The sequence below is a fragment of the Panthera onca genome, chromosome B4 (genome assembly GCF_046562875.1).
Source record: "Panthera onca isolate mPanOnc1 chromosome B4, mPanOnc1 haplotype 2, whole genome shotgun sequence".
Lineage (NCBI taxonomy): Eukaryota > Metazoa > Chordata > Mammalia > Carnivora > Felidae > Panthera > Panthera onca.
Window position 1 is genome coordinate 139,732,253 of NC_138345.1, and position 18,585 is coordinate 139,750,837.

The 18,585-nt window shown below is 62.3% G+C and overlaps 1 protein-coding gene across 1 annotated transcript in view; it reads left to right on the forward strand.

Annotated features, from left to right (window-relative positions):
- TAFA5 (TAFA chemokine like family member 5) overlaps positions 1-18,585 on the forward strand; it is a 190,415-nt gene that overhangs the window by 52,841 nt on the left and 118,989 nt on the right. The window lies entirely within an intron of this gene.

Sequence of the window (18,585 nt, forward strand, 5' to 3'; positions counted from 1 at the left end):
CTGGGAGAGGTGTGTGTGCAGACTGAGTCCTGGTGTTCAGGGGCTTAAGATCGTGCTTGGGGCTGGGAGAGGTCCGTGGGTGGGAGCTTCTAATTCCCTCCTCCTTTTCCCCGTGGGTGGCTCTCCGTCCGGGGCTGGGACATGCCAGGACCCCTGTTCTGGGATAGAGGTTTCTGGAAGGTGACCGTGCAAGGGCTGGCTAGTCTTAGGGTCCCTCGACCCTGGGCCCTCCCTGCCTCCCATTCCGGACGAAGTCCAGCCTTTCTGGGGCCCTAAGCTCCTCTCTGTTCTTTGTGCCATACCCTGCTCTGATGCACGACCTCCCCACCCCCACCCCGGCCCCTGGCTCAGGGCTGGGCCCACAGGGTGGCCCCATCAAGGCCCTGCAGGGCTGATGGCCCAGAGACTCTGTGGAAGGTGCAAGCCAGCCCTGTGCGCCTGAGAAGGCCCTACCCGGGAGCTCTTGGGCCGTCGTGGGGAGGTGGGTGCCATAGGTCCCCCACCCAGGGGCACCCCCTTAGACCAGTCTCCCAAAGAGCTCACAGTCCGAGCTTTGACTGGGTGCTGCGGCTGGGGGAACATGCCAGGGACCCGTTGCCTCAGGTCCGGAGACGGTGACAGATAGCCAAGGTCCCTTCCGGGATGAGGAGCTCAGGGTGCCGCCCGGGTCAGCAGACCTTCCCTGCGAGGGGTCAGATAGGACATGGTTTTGGCTCTGTGGCCCCACAGTGTCTGTTCCGCCGTTCCACGCTTCCGGAAGGGGGTGGGCGCAGCTGCGTGCCGATTACACTTTATTTACAAAAACAGGCCCCAGGGTTTCATGGAGAGAGAAGGAAACAGACGCGTTAGATTCTGGAACAGAAGCGGCTATGGGGCCAGCACTGCCCGGGGAGGACGCGGTCCCCTCATCGGAGGAGCTGCCAGTGAGGTTTACGTGGAGGTGACGGCCGGGCCGGGTCTGGAGAAGGGAACACGCTGGAGGAACCTTGAAAGAACGTAAATCAGGCTGCGAGGTCTCCTGTTGAATTGAGCGTTGACTGAATTGAGTTGCTCTGGGATTAAATGGACTCGGCTTGGCCTCCCACGAGGGACGCGGGCACGGGAGGGGGTTGGGCTGCAAACCCGGCCCCACCAAGGATGTCTTTGGGGGTGAGGACGTCCCGGTTTGGCCTGCGGGTGTGGCCTGGGGACGGCCTGGGGCGAAGTCCCTTCTGCAGGCAGCTGGTGCATCAGGTGGGGGAGGCCGAGCTCACCGGCAGGACCTCCGTCCCTGCTTGTCCTCGGCTCTGCCCCGTGGCCTGGGTCTTTTCGGTCCTCGGACAGCTGCTCAGACCACACTTTGTCCCTGTCCCTCTGCCCCATCCCCACCCTGGGCCCGCCGTGCCCAGTCCTGAGTGGAATGGGGTGCCCCACCGCCCCCCCCCACTCCCATCACCCCCCACGCTCTGCGTGGCGGGCAGAGTGGGGTGTGCCCTAGGAGGGCCTCCTGTAGATTAACTCGGCTTACTTGATTCATTGATTGTGTCAGGGGTCCGTTTATCACGCTGACAACTGGAAAAACCTTAAGTAAATATTTATTGTGCGCAGAGGGGTCCGCTGGGCTCCCCTGGGGCTGCTGGTCGGGCTCGGCCCCTCGCTGTTCTGATGAGAGCCACCCTCGGCATCGCTGCTTTTCATTCACGTGTCCCCTCCACGTCCCGAGGCCCTGCCTGTGCGGGGACATGAAGCGAGTCTAGTGCCTCCCGGGTGTAGACGGCGTAGACGGGGCGGAGAGAGACCCGAACGGGCCACCTGGCTTCAGCCTGATCCACACTAGAGACGCCACCGTGGCTGGGGCTGTGGACCTTGCCTTGCGGCTCCCCAGCCTGCAGGACTGTCCGGACCCATCCCCCCGCTGTCCGCCTCTGCCCTGCCTCCCTCCCCCCCCCCCCACCCCTCACCCCCCGGCCCTGCCTCAGCCCTTCCCGATGGACTGGAGATTCTGCCACATTTCTCGGATCAGGCCCTGCTCTGCCTTCTCGGATAGGTCCATCCACACATCGTGACTTCTGCAGTCCTGGTCTCTGACAAATGTCACCTCCTGGGGGAGGCCGCCCAGGACCAGCGTGACTCAGATGGCCTCTCCCCTTGTGCCGTCCCTGCCCTGCTAAGTGTGTTTCCATGGCAATGTCACTCACACCCGCAGGTGTTACAGAGGGGGGGTCGGTCAGGCCTTGGCTGTGCTCACGGCAACACCCCCGGTACCCCGACCAAGGACTGACACATGGGATGCCTGGGACACGAGGGGATGGTGGCTTGCACACCACTGGGTGCCGGGGAGGGTCGGGAGCCCGTCCCCCTGTGTCTGGCCGGCTGACAGGAGTGCGCTGGGGGCAGGGTGGCGGGAGAGGGGGTGAAGGATCCTGAGATGACAGGGAGGGCGCCGGGGGGGGGGCAGTGTGCAAGGGGGGAGGGGTCACCGGTGCAGGCGGGACAGGCGCAAGCTGATGAGATCAGGCACCTGTGACCCCGATGGCGGGTTTGGCAGAGGGCTTCAGGCAGGCTGGTGACAGACACGTGAGTGTTTAGGGGGACTTGCTTCTCTGCTGGTCCCCAGTGCCCGTGTTTGACGGGACGGGGCAGGGCAGCCACCGGTTCCACACCCGCCCGGCCCCTGTGCCCGAGTCTTCCTCGGCCTGGGGACCCTGCTCATTTTCTGGGGCACGGTGAGCCTTTTGGAAGGTTCCTGCGGCGTTCTGAGCTCACGTCTCATGGCCACTCAGTCCAGGCCCAGCCCCCTCGGGCTCTCTGTCCCTGGTGGTTTCACGTCTGCCACACCCTGTTGTTCCCTGACCTGTGGAGCTGTGCCCTTCTCCATTCAGGCCTTTCGTCGCTCAGAGGGCATTTCCCAGCCCCCAGCATCGCCCAGAACAGGACACCAGGCGGGTGCTGATGCCTGTGAGTGAACACACTCACCTGCCAGCTCTCGGTGTCCTTCCCTCCCCAGTGGGGACGAGGCCACCGTCCCCTGCCTGTGGCATCGAGGGGCACACAGAGCTTCCCCCAGAGCAGAGAACGTGGGGCAGACCCATGGCCTTGCCCTCGGGCGCCCCCGCTCCCCACTCCCCAGTCTGTGTCTGGGCCGCTGGAGGAGCTTCCCCTGCGGGGCCTGGGGACACGGGACCGACATCTTCAGAACATTCCGGAAGGGCTCCCTAGACCGCCGGCTGTGACGGTGCAGGAGTTTGACGGCCGCTTTCGTTCATCACTTTCTTTTTCATTAATAAAAATTAGGATAGGAAAGAAATTATCATAATCCAACATTGACAACGAAGCTTTTCCAATTACTTCTCGTTCTGTGAAGCTTTTTTTTTTAATCAAAATGATTTATGATTAATACAGTGCATATTAAAACTCTTAACCTGGTACCTTCGTAAAGTAAAAAATGTCCCCAACATATTACATTTTTAATCACATGAGTTAATTACTCTTTGGGGAGGCTTTGGCAATTCTGGGAAGGAGAGCATTTCGGGTTTCAAAGAGCGATGGGGGCCCGTCATTTAACGAGAACACAGATGAGCACCATTGGGGTTCAGTGAAGGTCACGGCGGCTTCGTCGGCAAACGATTACCGCCATTTATTGCCAGAAACGGATGAGCATTAAGAGCTATTGTTTTAATGGATTAGACCCCCAGATGACAACAGTGTCACCACTTCCCAGGTGTCTGGGATGCGATCTAGGAACGTCTAGGTGCCGAGATGCCCTTCACACCTAGAACCCGCCCACGCAGGTGTCTGCTTCCCCAGCAGGTGGGCGCACCTGTCCCTGGCTGTCCCTTTCCGGGATGGTCTCCGCGAAGGTGCCTGGGGTCAGGGGTCCCCGAGAGCCTCCCTGGGCCGGCTCCTCCGTGTCTGCAGAGGTCACTGGACGATGCTTCTGGCGAGTGGGACCCGAGACGGCCGTGTGGCAGGCGTGGCCGCGGGTTCTGAGAGTCGGTGGAGGTGGAGACAGGAGCAGGGGGAAGACAGTGGGTCCCTGGGGGAGAACCGGGAGCCCTCCGCGGCCTGTCGCTACCTGGGGAGCGGGGGGAAGGATAGCACAGGGTGTGGCTTGGGGGCGACGGGGCCCGGCGCTCCTGAGCGGCACCGCTGGCCTCAGGCCTCCTCCGCACGCGCTCACACTTCCTTGCGCTCTCAGAGCGCGGCCCTCGGACCCCGGCGGCTCAGAGCCTTTCGGCCGCAGTCCACACCCCCTCCACTCCTTCTGGGGCCCGGGCTGAGGGAGGACGCCTCCCCCTCCAGCTCATGCTGTGGCTTTTGTCTGGAATCTTCACTTTCACACGGCGGATGTTCAAGTGCGTCTGTGCCTTCAGAAGCTCCGATCTTGACCGGAGAGAGACAGGGAAACAAGGCAAGAAGGAATCGTTAACCCTGGACGTGCCTGGGGGCTGTGGGGCACGCCCACACTTTGGGCGCCCCGTGCTCTGAGGACTCCTGTGGCTCGGTGACCCCATCACCAAAGGGTTTCAGAGAAGGGATGACCTTTGCAGGGACCACGTGTCCAAGCCCCGCTGCCACAGTGGGGCGGGGGCCCTCAGGACACCTGTCCCAGGGCATAAGGCAAGGAGGTACAGCTTGGCTGATGGCCCGGCACTGTAGGGCCACGCACTGGAAATCTTCATCTGTCCCAGGGCAGCGTCCTCCAAGGCCCAGGCCCTAGGATTCCCGGCCCGACGGTGCCCCCCCGCCCCAGCCATGCGGCCACATGCTAGTGAGGACCTCTGCACCTCCCAGGGAGGGTGTCCTGATGTTTGGGCGGGGACCACGGGGTCCTGGCTAAGACCTCACGCTGAAGCCTGGTCCTTTGGGGGAGAATCAGATTCAGTGGTAGCTTCGCCCAGGGGCCGGTGGGGTCAGCCGTGGGGGTCACAGACAGGGGCTCTGGGGCAGAGGAGATGAGTCTGTCCCGATCACTGGGGGGATCCCAGGGGGCCTGGGAGGAGGCGGGTCCCTGGCAGGAAGTGCTCCCCGCCCGTGCACCCTGGAGGCGCAGGGAACGGCCCCCTTGAGGCCTGTAGGCTCTGGGGACCGACATGGTTAGCAGTGAGCCTTCTTCCTGCACACCACACGGGGAAGTAATTCAATGTAATAGATGCTGAGGTTTTTGAAATTACATTATTTAGGAGCTGCGGCTTACACACACACACACACACACACACACACACACACACACGTGTGTGTGTGTGTGTGTGTGCTAAGCTGGGGATAATTAATAGATTTATTTAAATCGGCCTCTGCCATCTGTATTCATCTGGGGAGAGATGCTTCCCAGGCAGGCCCACGTTGGGACACCTTTGCCTGTGAAGGGAAGCTGGCAATCCTGGGGAGGGTGGTGGCCTCCGGGGCCACGGGGGCCACGGCAGGCGTGACAGGCCGTGACCACGGACAAGGCCAAGCTGGCCCCGCAGACACCAGACAGTGTGGTGCACGGACGAGGCATCCTTGGAGGCTGCTCCCAAGACGGGCCCGGCCGAGGGGCACCTCGCGGACCCGGGAGCGCCCGGCCCTCCCCATCCCGGGGCCGGGGCCAGGCTCTTTGTGCGCTGGCGGCCCGAGCTACTGTGTTCAGCCTGCAGGGGCCTCTTTCTAGGATCTGACTGGAGACATTCCTGGCTGCGGTTCTCAGCCTCTGCCCTGCACTCTCGTCCCACCTCCTTTATGCCCAGAGCTGGCGTCCCTGTTGTCAGGAGTTTGTCCAGAAGGAGCAGCATGCACCTCCCCCCTCCCTGCGGCCCAGACACCAGCTACACTGTGTAGTGTGCATCCAGCCCCAGGCACAGGGTGTCAGCCGGGGGTGTGGCCTCAGGGCCTTTGCTGGCGGCTGGTGAGAACAGAAGCTCCAGGATGTGGCCCCCTGTCCTGGCTCTGGGAGCTGCGCCTGAGCCTGTGGACCCTGGCCGTGGGCTTGACGGCCGTCTCTGTTGATGGCAGTTGAGGGGGCACCTCGGGAGGAAGCTGGGGACCAGGCTCCGGTTCTGATTTAAAATGACAGGAAACAACACTCCCCCTTCCGAAGGCCACACGGCGAATTCTGGCCACTGGTCGGCAGCTGTAGGGGACAGACGAGCGTCTGGGAATACGGTGTCGTGTGGCCCCGGCCTTGGGTGGTCACCGATGTGTGGTCACCACCGTGACATCCACGTGGGCCCTGAGGAATGGCCCCAAGACTTGATCTCTGAGTCTTGCCCTTGGGGCGGGGGGTGCCAGAAGGGGGGCTGGAGCCTCCTTGTGACCGTCTCCCCAGTGACACCTTTTCCGCGGGGCCGCTCCTGCCCCCTGTGTGTCCTGCGTGCCTGCCTCATCGTGGGGAAGGCCTGGACACACGTCCGCGTGTTGAGTCCTTACCGCGACCTTGCCGAGCTGCCTCGCCTTCCGGTGGACGCTCCGGGTCGGTCCAGGCATGACCAACGCCTTCCAGGAGCAAGTCCTGGGGATCGAGGGGCTCCCCCGGGAGATGAGGAGGGCCACAGGGACCGGCAGACGGGCAGAGTGAGGGGGTCCCGCGGGGCTCAGAGGGAGCCACCGCCCCATTGCGTCAAAGCCCGTGTGGGGCTCCTGCCGGCCCGCCTCTCACCTTCTCCCCGCACCCGAGTCCCAGGGCTCGGTCCCCTGGGGGCGCCGCCCGCCCTCGCGGAAGTAGGTCTGGGAGATGTGGCGGCCGCCGAGTCAGATGCTCGTTGGCGGAGGGGCGAGGGACAAGGGAGGGCGGTGTGCATGTCTGCCCCACCCCCCGGGTCCTCCGGGATCTGCACGTTGGGGGATCCGGGGCCGGGAGGGTGTCGGGAGGTCCCGGGCGGCTAGAGAGCCGGGCTGTGTGGTTCATTCTCATTCCGGGCCAGGGCCCCACCGTCCCCATGTAGCCATTACTGCGTGCTCGCTCGCTGTGGCTGCATTATAATGAGAGCTTATGTTCAATTTGCTGGGAGCCCGCAAATCGTCGCCTGCTTTTCCTCGGCACACATTCGTTTTACTTGCCCCAGGTGTTTCTTACAGTCTCGCGTTTTACACACGGACAAATTAAATCTGGGTTTGAATGTGTCCCTCTCTGGAGCTGACATAATGTGTTTTAATGGCCGTCACACCTCTCTGTGTCTCTGAGCCCATAATCGTCTGCATTTTCCAGCTGCAGATCACTTACAGGGTCATATCCTCAAAGCCAATAATGAAGTTATTAAATGGCGTCGAGGTCCATTTGGGTCCTTGCCATGCTGTCCCGCCACCGGCAGTGTGAGGGCGGCCTTTAGGAGCGGCGGCAGTGTGGGGGGACGTCCCTCCTTTCTCTCGTGTTCGTTTATTCATCTGGCCAGCCGGGAGACGTGTCCCAGGCATTTCCACGCAGAGCCGCTGGGAGACGTGGTCCAGGGGCTGTGGGACAGTGAGGTGGCCACGGCCACGTGGGCAGTGAGGAGGGAGGCACAGGGCAGCGGAAGGGTTGGCCGTCTCGGGTCCACAAGGACACCTGAGTGCCACGTGGGCCACGGAGTCGGGGGTGGCGTGGCCCCCCCCCCGGGCTTCCTCCCCCAGCCCGCAGGCTCCCAGAGACCGCGTGGGAGCAGGTGCGCGCTGGGACGTCTGCAGTGATGGGCGCCGTGGCCTGTGGCCTGTGCCTGCTCACGCGTGTGTTGACACTCTAACCCCCTGAGCGTGTGCAAGTGGCCTCTAGGATGTGCTTTGGTCGTGACTTGGGGCCCCGTGGTGCGATTATAAGACACAGGAGCACGGTGATGTCTGTCCACTGTGGAAGAGGCCTCCCTCCCGCCGGAACCAGATCTGCCGACACCCGGATCCCGCGCGTCCAGCCTCCAGAACTGGGGAAACGGTGTTGTTGAAGCCTCCTGCGCTGCGTCTGTTCTCGTGGCCTGTGGAGGAGGACAGCGGGCCCTCACGTTCCTGCAGCCTCGAATCTTCGGTGCGGACGAGGGCTGCTGGGGTGGCGGGGGGTTCCACGGGCGTGGGGCCTCTGATTCAGGCCCTGAGGCTGCCATGCTGAGGCAGACACCCCACCTGGGAATGACCCGGCCCCCGCCATCCGGCCCCGCCTGGCCGTGGCCTCTGCAAAGCCTTGCTGTCCCTGCCTTCTGCCCCTCCGGCGTGACGGATCGCTGCCCTGGGCCGTGGCGTGGCCCATGCGTGTTGGCAATGACAGAGAATGCCTCTTCTGGCCGGTTTCATCTGGAAGGCCACCTGGGCGACCTTGCGTGCAGACTCGGGGTGGCTCGCATCTCCTGCAAAGCCCTCCCAGGCCGGGCGCTTGACGGCCTAGAAAACATTTAGCGTCCACTTTGCTATTCATGCCCGCGACAACCCGCTGGGTCTCCGGTGGCGACGTGATTGACGCGTGCTGCTATCGAGGTGATGATTGCCGCTACGACCCAGCATCCCCGTTAGAAAGTTCCAGACACCAGCAGGCGGTAATAAACCGCCTCACAAACAGTGACCCCACGCATTTCCTACAATGCGATAGCTGTTTCTGACATTCTGACTCGGGCTTCAGCCTCATTTAGAGGTGAGTGTTCCTGGTTCCCAGAGCCCCTGCTCAGGGTCAGGTCCAGGGCCCCCAACGCTCTGGAAAAGGCGGCAGGTGACCAAAGTCATTTCTGACCCGCCGCCACAGGGCCTGGTGGGAGCTGCTGGGCAGCCTCCGGCGAATGACCCCTGGGGCTCCTGCCCTGACACAGGTTCGGGGGCTCCGTGCCTCTGTCTCTTTCTCTCAGGGCTTAGGGCCACGGCGTGGACCCGGCCAGCTCCTGGCCCACAGGAGAGTGGAATGTCAGCGGTCACCCCCCTGCCATCAAGACTGCTCTGGAGCCTTGCTCCCCTGGCCCCTTCTAGAAAGTGGATCAGTGGGTACCCGGAGGCTCCTGGGTGGGCGGGTGGGGGGTGGTCTGTGACTCAGAGGGACCAGCCACGTCTCCCCCTGACCAAGGTCGGCGTCTCATCTGGGGAGGGAGGGCCTGGACCCCGGCCGGCTCCCGAGGCCTGTCAGGACCTCAAAGGCCTGAGTCTCGGACTGACAGGGGAGAATGGTCAGCGGAGGGGGCCGAGCGGCACAGGGCCGAGGGCCCCGCGGGAGAGATGCCTGTGGCCTCCCAACTGCCTTCCTGCTCCCAGCGCCCCAGGCCGGCCCATCCCCTGCCAGGACCACTTGGAACTCTGTCCTTCCTGCCTCGGACCACGGTGTGGGCTCAGTACCGGGTAGGCCCCTGCCGTTGTCTCTATGAAAGGGGCACCTCCCAGCAAGTGCCTTAGTCTGGCAGCCCCAGAGCAGCCCCCGAGACCAGGACGCGTGTGCATGTGGTGCGTTGGGGCCCCCGAGGGGACAGCCGTGAGGGGGAGGGTGGTGGCCGCCAAGTCCCCGACTGCAGGAGGCCAAGCAGAGGCCGGGTGGCCGGCGGGGGCGGGGTGGCCCCGTGGCTCCGCTGCGGCCTGCGGCCGGTGGGACGAGTCTGACTCTCTTGTGGGTCCTGAGCGGGGGCAAAATTGGGCCAGCTGATCAGCCTGCTGGCTGCGGGGGTGGAGGCCGGGCTTCCCGGTGGCTGCGCAGAGCTGGGGGGTCAGAGTCCACTGTCACGTGAGGTCTGGCCACTGTCCGTTGTTTGTGTGGTCAGTTCCTCCATCCCCCGGGGACCTGGGAAGGTTCCAGCCTGGGCCGCGGCGAGAGGGGTGGGCACAGGTCACCAAGCTTTGTAGGAGCAGCTTGTGGCCTTGTGGGGAGGGGAGGTCACTAGTCCGGGAGGGAATGTTCTGGGGCTGGTTGACGCCCGTAATAGCCGTCATCACCATCTGGGTCAGAACAGGAGCCTGGGGACACATGCCCCCTCACAGCCCCCAGCCTCAGTGACTCCACTGGGCAGCCCTGTGGAGGAGACCAGCTGGGGAAACCGAGGCTCCGAGAGCTTGTAGGGACCCGGAGGCGGAGAACAGAAACTCAGGAGACAGACGCTCTCTTCCCTTGGCCGCTCTGTCACCCCCAGTGGCCGTGACGGGATGGACAGTGGGGGTGGCCCTGGGGCGGCGGGGTGGGCCTGGGGCAGGAACCGGATCCTGCCGGCCGGAGCTTCCCGGAGCCCACCCGGAGCTCCCGCGAGGGCGCCAGGTTCAGGCGCAGGGTGGGCCCCGGGGGACACGTGAGAACCCACTCACACCGCCAAGCGCCGGGCGGGGGCCTGGGCCCGGAGACCGCACGGCTGGGTGGCTCTCCCGGGATGCTGGCCGTGGGGGACCGGCAGTGGCTCTCCCCGTGCACAGTATAGTGGGGACCCCGATGTCCCCGGATCCCGCACTCGGGGTGGTAAGGAGAGCGGGGGCCTGGGGAAACTTCCCGTTCCAGCTTCCGAGGCACGGGATTCTCCGTCCGGCAACATTCAAAGAAGTATTCGCGAGGCTGGAGCCCCGGATCTTTCCCGGTTTCCAGCACTGCTCAGCTCGACCTCGCTTGCAGGGCCCGCTTTGAGCAGAATCCGGCATCTTGTCCCTCAGATGGAGGCCTCGGCGTTCTCAGGTCCTCTCCTCCGCAAGCCCTCCCTCCGTCCACACGAGACCCCTGTCCGGCCGCCCACCCGGCCGCGTGCTCAGCTCCCAGGACCCCACGCTGGCGCCGGTCACAGCACGTGCCTGCCGGGTGGGCGCCCGGGCGGGAGCGCGTGCCTCCCCCTCCCGAATGCCCCTCAGCCCCAGCAGGTGCACATCTGTCAGAGGAACGGGGGCACCGGGCACGTCCGTGGTGTCCCTCTAGGCTCACTGGGAGATGCTTTCGGAAGACATTCCGCATTTGGGGCAACTGGGACGTAAGCGCAGCTACAATGTGGGTTGATGGGTGCAGAGCAAAGAGAAGAATTTCCAAACGGGGAGCAAGGTGACGGTGGCCAGGGCGGGGAGGGGAGAGCCGTGCAGGCAGCTGGCTGAGCGTCCTGGGAGATTGGCCGGAGGGTGGGGGGGGGGGCATCTGCTCCCCAGTGGAGCGCCCACCCCCTCCCCGTCCTCCCCCACCTCCTCCCTCCTCCTCCTCCGTTTTGGCTGGGGAGGCCCTCGGTGCACAGGACAGAGACACAGCCTTGCTGGCTCGGAGCCCCAGGCCAGGGCGGCCATGGGCGGACAGGGAGGGGAGGCCACGGCACAGCGTGGCCCTGCAGAGTGGGTCACGTAGGATGAGGGTTTAGCACGGGATTCCTGGCGGAGTCTGGCTGGATGCTGGCCTTGGGACGTCAGCAGGGGTCCGTGTGCACTGGGGGGCCCGTTGTGCCCCAGGGCAGGGAGACGGAGCTGGTGAGGGGCGAGGGCGCATCACGGGCGGCTGCGAGTGCCGGGTGGAGGCGGTTCGGTCCCAGCTGGTGGCCCAACGAGCAGGTGGGTTTTGCTGCGATCATCGCCTCTATGTTCTGGGGGTGCAGCGAGGCCACGGGGAGAGGTGACGGTAAGGACAAAAACTCCAGGCCCGCAAGAGGTCTGTGCTCACGGGTGTGGCTGGGCCCTCGGGGCCTGCCTGGGCTCTGCTGTCCTGAAGCACAACCGACCTATGGGCAGGAGACGCGGACACGCTCTCTCACCCCTCCCCCAGCCGGGAGCCTCAGTCTCCCCGTTCGCCCTCCCTCAGCTGGTGCCCTTTCCCTGCTACCTCTCTCTCTCTGTGCCCTCCCCCCACAGGTTCTGCTCGCTTGGTTTCTTCCGCTCTAGAGAAAGGATCTGGAACTCATTCACCCAAGGGTAGAAAGGACTGACGCTGGCTTAGAGTGAGCCCTGCCAGGGATTTTGCCCTTTACGAAGAATCGAACCTTGAAACCAGACAGAGTCCGGTTTGAGTCCGGCCCCTCCCTGGGGTGTGCGTCCCTGTCCCACGTGCCACTGTTTGCGTGTTCCACATGCCCCATCACGTGTGCTGTGTGCGCTGACGTGCATGGTGCGTGTGTCATGCATGGGCCCCGTCACCCGTCACGTGTACCCCCTGCCCGCGGGGGCCGCTGCACAGAAGCCCCACAAGCACGCTGCTTGCAGATGCTGAGCATCTGTGACCCGGGGGCTCCAGGGGCACCTGCCGGCCGGACGCCTCTTCCCCAGCCCGCTGGGTGTCCAGGCACCAGCCCGGCACTCGGCCACGGGGCCCCTTGGAGGTGCCCACGGGTGCAGCCTGCCCCACTCTGGGCATTTGTTGCCTTTCTGGGCACCCAGACCTTCTCTCTCCACCCCAGACCCATGCCCCATGCCCCATGCCCCATGCCCCGGCCGCCCACGCCCTCCATCCTGGGTGTTTCAGACCCAACCCCACCCCCGCTGCCGGCCCCAGCAACGGGCTTCTGGCACATCTCCCCCCCACCGCCCTCATCCAGGCCTTCTCCAGATCTCGCCGGAACCGGCCTTAAATCACTGCCCGGGTCTCACCGCTTGTAACGTCTCCTCCACCACATCGGGGTGGCCTCCCTGCTTTCTCGACAGTGTCCCAACACCTGCTCTCCTCGCTGTGGCTCCTTTCTCGGCCAGAGATACGGGTCTCACCCGTGGCCGCTTGTCCCAAGCGTGTCGTCTTTGTGAGCCTAGTCGTGGCCCCGCCAGTGCGGCAAGGGAACAAGGGCTGAGGCCGGCATTCCTGGGGACCGGCCTTCCTCCCCGCCCGTCCCCTCCGTGCTAACCCGTTCTCTCCCCTCGCCTCGCGAGCGTGCTCCGCATTAATACCGGGGACCGTGTGATTTTGACGTCACAGTTCGGTCCAGGAGGCTTTCTCTTTTGCGGCCTCTGCTGTGGCCTGTCTGTCCTTGGATGGGGCCTCCGGAGGACGCTGGGAGTAGGGGAGCGGTCAAGGCTTCAGGGTGTCTGTGTGGGCAGGACGGCTCCGCCCCGGGAGACACGTTCTCCCGTCCTGGGGGTACGTCTGGGGACCCCGTGGGGACTCTGCTCTGTTTCCCAGGCTCAGGCCCTGCCGGGTTGTTGCATAATTACTCTTGTTGGAGTGGGGGCTGGGTCCCACAAAGTTGCACACAGATGCCACCGACATCCACGTGGAAGCGGCCGTGGTCACTTCTGGTAGAGTCCCCATGGGCCCTTGCTTTGGTCCTGGCTGAGGGCGAGGCCTCCAGGTGGTTCCCCTCCAGGGGTCCCCGAGCACACACAACACCGCCCTCCTTACTCGCCCCATCGTGGACGCGGGAGGAGAGGGAGCTACCTCGCTCTGGGCCTGCCCGGGGCATCTGGGCCCTGAAGGCTATGCTGTACTCGCCCCAGTGTCCCGATCCCCAGCTCCGCTCCGCACGTGCCCGAGGCCTCCCGGAGACCGTGGCCTTCCGGGTCGGCACACACTGGCCTGAACATCGATGCTCTACATCCTCAAGTCCTAGACTCGAGCCGCCTGCTTCCCGGCCTGCCGGCGAGCTCCCCTCTCCTGCAGGTGCCCCTGGCTTCCCCTCCCGAGGAGGCCACCCTGACTCTCCCCCACTGAGATGACCTCTCCCCGTTAACCAAGGCCTGCGTCGTGCCCCGTCTGCTCTCACAGCCTTTGGTTGTTAGAAAGCGTGTGCGTTCACACCAAGTTAGCAACACGTGCACACGCATGTCCACGGATACATACGCCATTGTCTCATTCTCTTTGACGGACGCGGACAGTCACGTTACGTGGATAGAACACAGTTCACGCTGTCTTTGCGATACAAGGTTTCCTCAAATGATAGAGCATCGAATGACGCACATGTGGAAAAGACAAACTTTCAAGTAACAAATCCAGGTTCAAAATGCAAAGCAGGATTCTGCCTCCCTCTGCCCCACACCCTGCCCTTTGCCCCAGGAACAGAATTGTTAATAGAGTTCTCTTTCCCCGTTCTGGCCCTCCCACTATAACTTGTCCTGACTTAACCTGACCTAACCTTCTGAGTTTAGGTGTGTCCTGACATGTCGTGACTGGTCACCGCTGGGGGGCACCTGCTTCGCCGTGTTCCCGGCGGGGAAGAAGGCGCCAAGCCCACTCTGTGCTTCAACTCCCCACCTCACTGTTTTCATATAATTTAAAAAAAACAAGATGTAAAAATTTCTATTTATCTTTCTACTATAAATACTTCTCCAAGCTTTCTCTACATCTTGATTTTAAAACTTGAAAATGAAAATATGGCAGTATTACTGCACAAATGTTTATGCAGGTTTCATATTTGTGACTAGCACTTTGGAAGAAGAAGAACGTGGTAAAGATTTTACCCGTTGAAGGAGGCTCTTCTGAATATGAGGGTCTAGTGTATTTGTATGCGTATTCTTGACAATTTGTTGTACTTTGGAAGAGTCGAGAGGCTATGTTTTCCTTCATCCTGTATCCGCACAGCTCATTTCTTGATTCCTTTGGCACTGGGCTGTCCTCCCAGGCCAGCTTTTTGCTTGGGGTCTGTGATAGGAAAATGGAACTTCCAAACAGCCTTAAATGGTTTGCTTTGTTGACAGCTTGGCTGGGTATAAAAGTCTAGATGCCATACCTTTTCCCATCAGAACTTAAAGACCCTTCCTGCTCCAGTAGCTTCTAGAAGGCAGTGTTGTTAACGAACAGTCATTATTTGTTGGTCGTGTTCTTTTTATTCTGCCAAATTTTGAGAGTTTCTTGCGTTTCTTGGGTCTGGGCCTGCCCATTAGATCTACTCAGAATATGGTAGGCCCATGCTATCTGAAGATGTTGCTCATTTATTTGACTGTTTCCTCTTCTCAGTTGCCTTTTTTCCCTCTTTTAGAATTTCTAGTGAATGAAAGTTTGGCACCCAGGATACACCTTGCATGTTTCAACTTTCACCTCCCTTCTCAATGCTTTTTCCACTTGCTCCCTATTCTGGGACACGTCCTAGGCAGTATCTTCCACATCCTGGTGTTCAGGAATGTCCATGCCATCGAGCTTCACGTTGGTTAGCACGTTCATTTCCAAGACTTCTTTCTTGTCTTTCTGTTTCCTCACAGTAGCCTGAATGATGCTACTCAGAATGATTTTTATTATTTCACTTTTCCCTGAAGCATCTCTGATCCTTGCCACCTCATTGTCAAGTGTAGAATATCAATATCCCGAGCCTTCCTCCCGGTTCACACCACCGCCTTTCCATAGCTGCCCCGTGGCCCTGCCTGCCAGGTCCTCTCTGGACAGGAATAAAGGTTGAGGGGTGCACAGTGACTGATTAGCACAGGTCTGGCTGGGTAGCCCAGCAGGCTTCTTGGTTGACCAGGACATTCCGGGGTGGGAGGGGGGGTGTTTCCTAGTCTCGCTTGTGCGATCTGGCGAAGCCTATGGGACCCTTCTCAGAATAGAATAGAAATATAGAAAGTTACTAAGAAAACCAATTATATCGAAATGAGTTTTATCAAATGTTGGAGAGTCTCTTTTGATGCAGTAATATGTTTACTTCTTTATTAAAACATTATGTAAAAATGTCTGGCCGTGGGACAGCTCTAGTTAGAAATCAGGGTGAACATAAACACCACTTTGCAATGTTCCCAAGAGCTGTAAAATGGTACGAGGATTCCTGTGATTTCCGTTAGTTACACCCAAATATCGTGTTTACTGCCTACATGCCCGATTGAAGGTTAATGCCAATTGTAAATTAAGGACACATTAAACAACGTGCATACTTTCTCCATCCAGGCTCCAATGCCTCCAGCACTCTGGGGACCCTCCCCAGGCCGGACGCCCCTCTCTTTGGACAGCGTTCTCCTGGCTCTGGCCTGAACTAAAGTCTGACACCAGCTGTGTGTCATGTGGGCAGGGTGGGGTACGGACTAACCCGGCACTTTGGAAATACAACCCTGTCCATCAACCGTCCACTTTGTGAGCACATGCCTGTGCCCCCTGGATGCGCTGCTCCGTCCCTTGGCATCACAGGTGCTGGCGGGGGGTCGGGGGGACCTGGGCGTCTTTCTGATGGCTCCGGCTGCAGCCCCTTTTCTTTTCCGCAGCAATCGGCCCCACAATCTCCCATCCTTTCTGGCAGATTGTCCCCATTCTTGTCCAGCACCGTTGAAGTTTTATCATTTTTGAAAACGTTTCTGATCAGAACTGGGTGTCTCCTTCCGAGGTCTGCATTTGTGCTCGTGTCCTGCTCTTGAACAGACTTCCCGGTGGCACCATGGGCCTCCGTGATGTACACTGTTAACCGGCTCTCGTGGGCGCCGGCCTTGGGTGTCCCCCGATGTTCCCGTTACCTTCTCTAAGGTTACAAGCAATGCCACACACATTTACTGGTGGAAGTTCTCGGCGCCCAGAGAAGGAGGAGGCTCCGTTCCCTGTGGCATGACACACAGGTCCCTCAGTTCCACCTGTTGAAAAATAATGCCCACACACACTTCATTTTATGAACTTTATTTTCTTGAATTCTCTTTACAGATGGATCCTCCAAATGGTTAGTTTTAAAAGTTCCCCGGGTGAATTTAGGATATTTTTCCAAATTTCAAATACTATCCACCTGCTTGGGAACAGGTGGCTGTCAGAGGTGGGCTCTGTTTCTTGATTGAGGTCCCTTTGGGGTCTTGGGTGTGCAGGTGAAGCAAGTGCCCTGGTGACCCTCAAGGCTTCTGAAGGGGACGGCTCACCTCCATGTGAGGAAGGAAGGCAATGACCTTGGTGGAGGTCAGGCTCTGCATACTGGGCAGGGCGGTTCCCTGAGCGATCGCTTCAGGTGAGGGCATCACTGGAAAGTGTCTTGGGGACGAAGGCAGAGGAGCAGGGCAGGAAACGGGGCTCTGAGGAGGGGCTGCAGAACACCAACCCTCTCCGAGCTCCTGAGTCCCCGGCTGGAGTGAGATCCAGGCCACTTCTCCAGGTGAGGGCTTGGACTGGCGTCCTGGTCTCCTCCGACTTCCCAGGGAGGTGACTCACCTGGGAGTGAGAGGTGTGGTCTTGCCTGTCATCCCCCCCCCCCCCCCCGATCAGGGGCTGGCACAGCCGAATCGTGAGAGGCAGACGGTAGCGAGTCGGGTGCTAGTCTTGGCCGGTTTTTTATTGTTGGATTTGGTGCCGGTGTCCATGCCTCTGCAGACCTCACTTTCCCCAAATGTACACTGAGAGGTTAGAGCTGTCTGACCTCTAGGAGCCCTCTCCAGATCTGGCCTCTTTCCCTTGACTACACCAAGATGCCTGGGCAGGAAGGAAACAGCCTTCTTGTGACCCCTGCACCACGTCTCCGGGCCTACCTTACAGTCACAAGGACCCTCTGCCCCAGGATGGTCTGTGACACCCCCCCCCCCCCACCCACACACACACAGGGCCTCACACAGGAAGCGCAGGGCCAAGCATAGGTCCCTGCCCCAACCCACTTGCAGAGCTCTTTGCTGGGCATTTGAATTCAGTTGGTGCACAAGTGCCTCAAGGCCTACCACCCTGACCGCTGTGCTTGGGGGCGATCTGACCACAGATGCTCCTGGGCCAGGGCCCTGGGAAGGTGAGGAAATCCGCCAGGAAGAAACACCCGCCCTTGCTAGGGGCTGGATAGAGGCGGGCAGGAAGGTGCCCGCTGTTTCCTCTGGAGCCTTCCCTGGGCATGTACTGTGCTCCCACGTGCTCGGGCGCCTAGCAGCTGGCCTGGAGGATTTCACACACCAGACCCAGAGAGTGTGTGTGTGTGTGTGTGTGTGTGTGTGTGTGCGCGCGCGCGCGCGCGCGCATGTGTTTCCGGGCAGAGGGGCCCTTTTTCAGAACCCACAGCAGGTTGGGCCTGGGCCTCAGTGAGGCCTGGGCCAGGGTCCTCCCCGCGCCTCCCTCCCCACGACGGCCGCGGGGGTGCGAGGGGGCTGGGCTAGCCCGCCGGAGGCCGCCCGCCCCGCTCCCGCAGCCGCCGCCGCGGAGGCTCTGCAGTGAGGCCCCTGCGCACCTAGGTGGAGCCCGACCCGCGGTTTTCGGCTGGACAGGCCCCGCCTGACCCGCCGGCGCGCCAGGCGGGGGCGCTGCAGGGCGGCGGGGGGTCCCCCGGGTCCCCTGCGCGGCCCAGTGCGCATCGGCGGCTCCGCGGACCGGGCGGAGCGCAGACGGCGGCGGGCGCGGGCCGGAGTCCGATCGCCGCGCGGGCCGCCTTCCCAGAAGGGGCCGAACGAGCGAGCGAGCGAGCGGGCGCGCGCCGCCGGGCCGGAGCAGCGGCTTCCCGCGGGCGGCGAGGCGCGCAGCGTCGCCGGCCCCACCTGTCGGCGCGGCGGCCGCCGCCACCGGCCCCTCCGCTGGCCGCGTTCCCGGCCCCGGCCCCGGCCCCGGCCCCGGCAGCGCCGGCCAGCGCGAGCGGCCCGCGGAAGCGCCGGCCCGGGCCTCGTCCCACGGCAGCGGCGGAGGCGCGGGCTCCGGGGAGCGCGGAGGCCGGCCCCGTCCGGGGCGGAAGGGGGGCGACCGGCCCGCCAGCCCCGGGCCGCGCAAGTTGGATCTCGGCGGGCCCGGCCGGGCCCCGGCGGCGGCGATGGTGCGGCAGCCCCGCGCCCTGCGCGCAGTCCCGGCCCCGAGCCCGGCTCTCCGCGGCGGCGGCGGCGCGGCCCCCTGAGCCCCGGCCGGAGCGAGCGCGGCGCGGCGGCGGCGGAGGCGGCGGCGGCGGCGGCGGCGGCGGCGGAGGAGGAGGAGGAGAGAAGGAG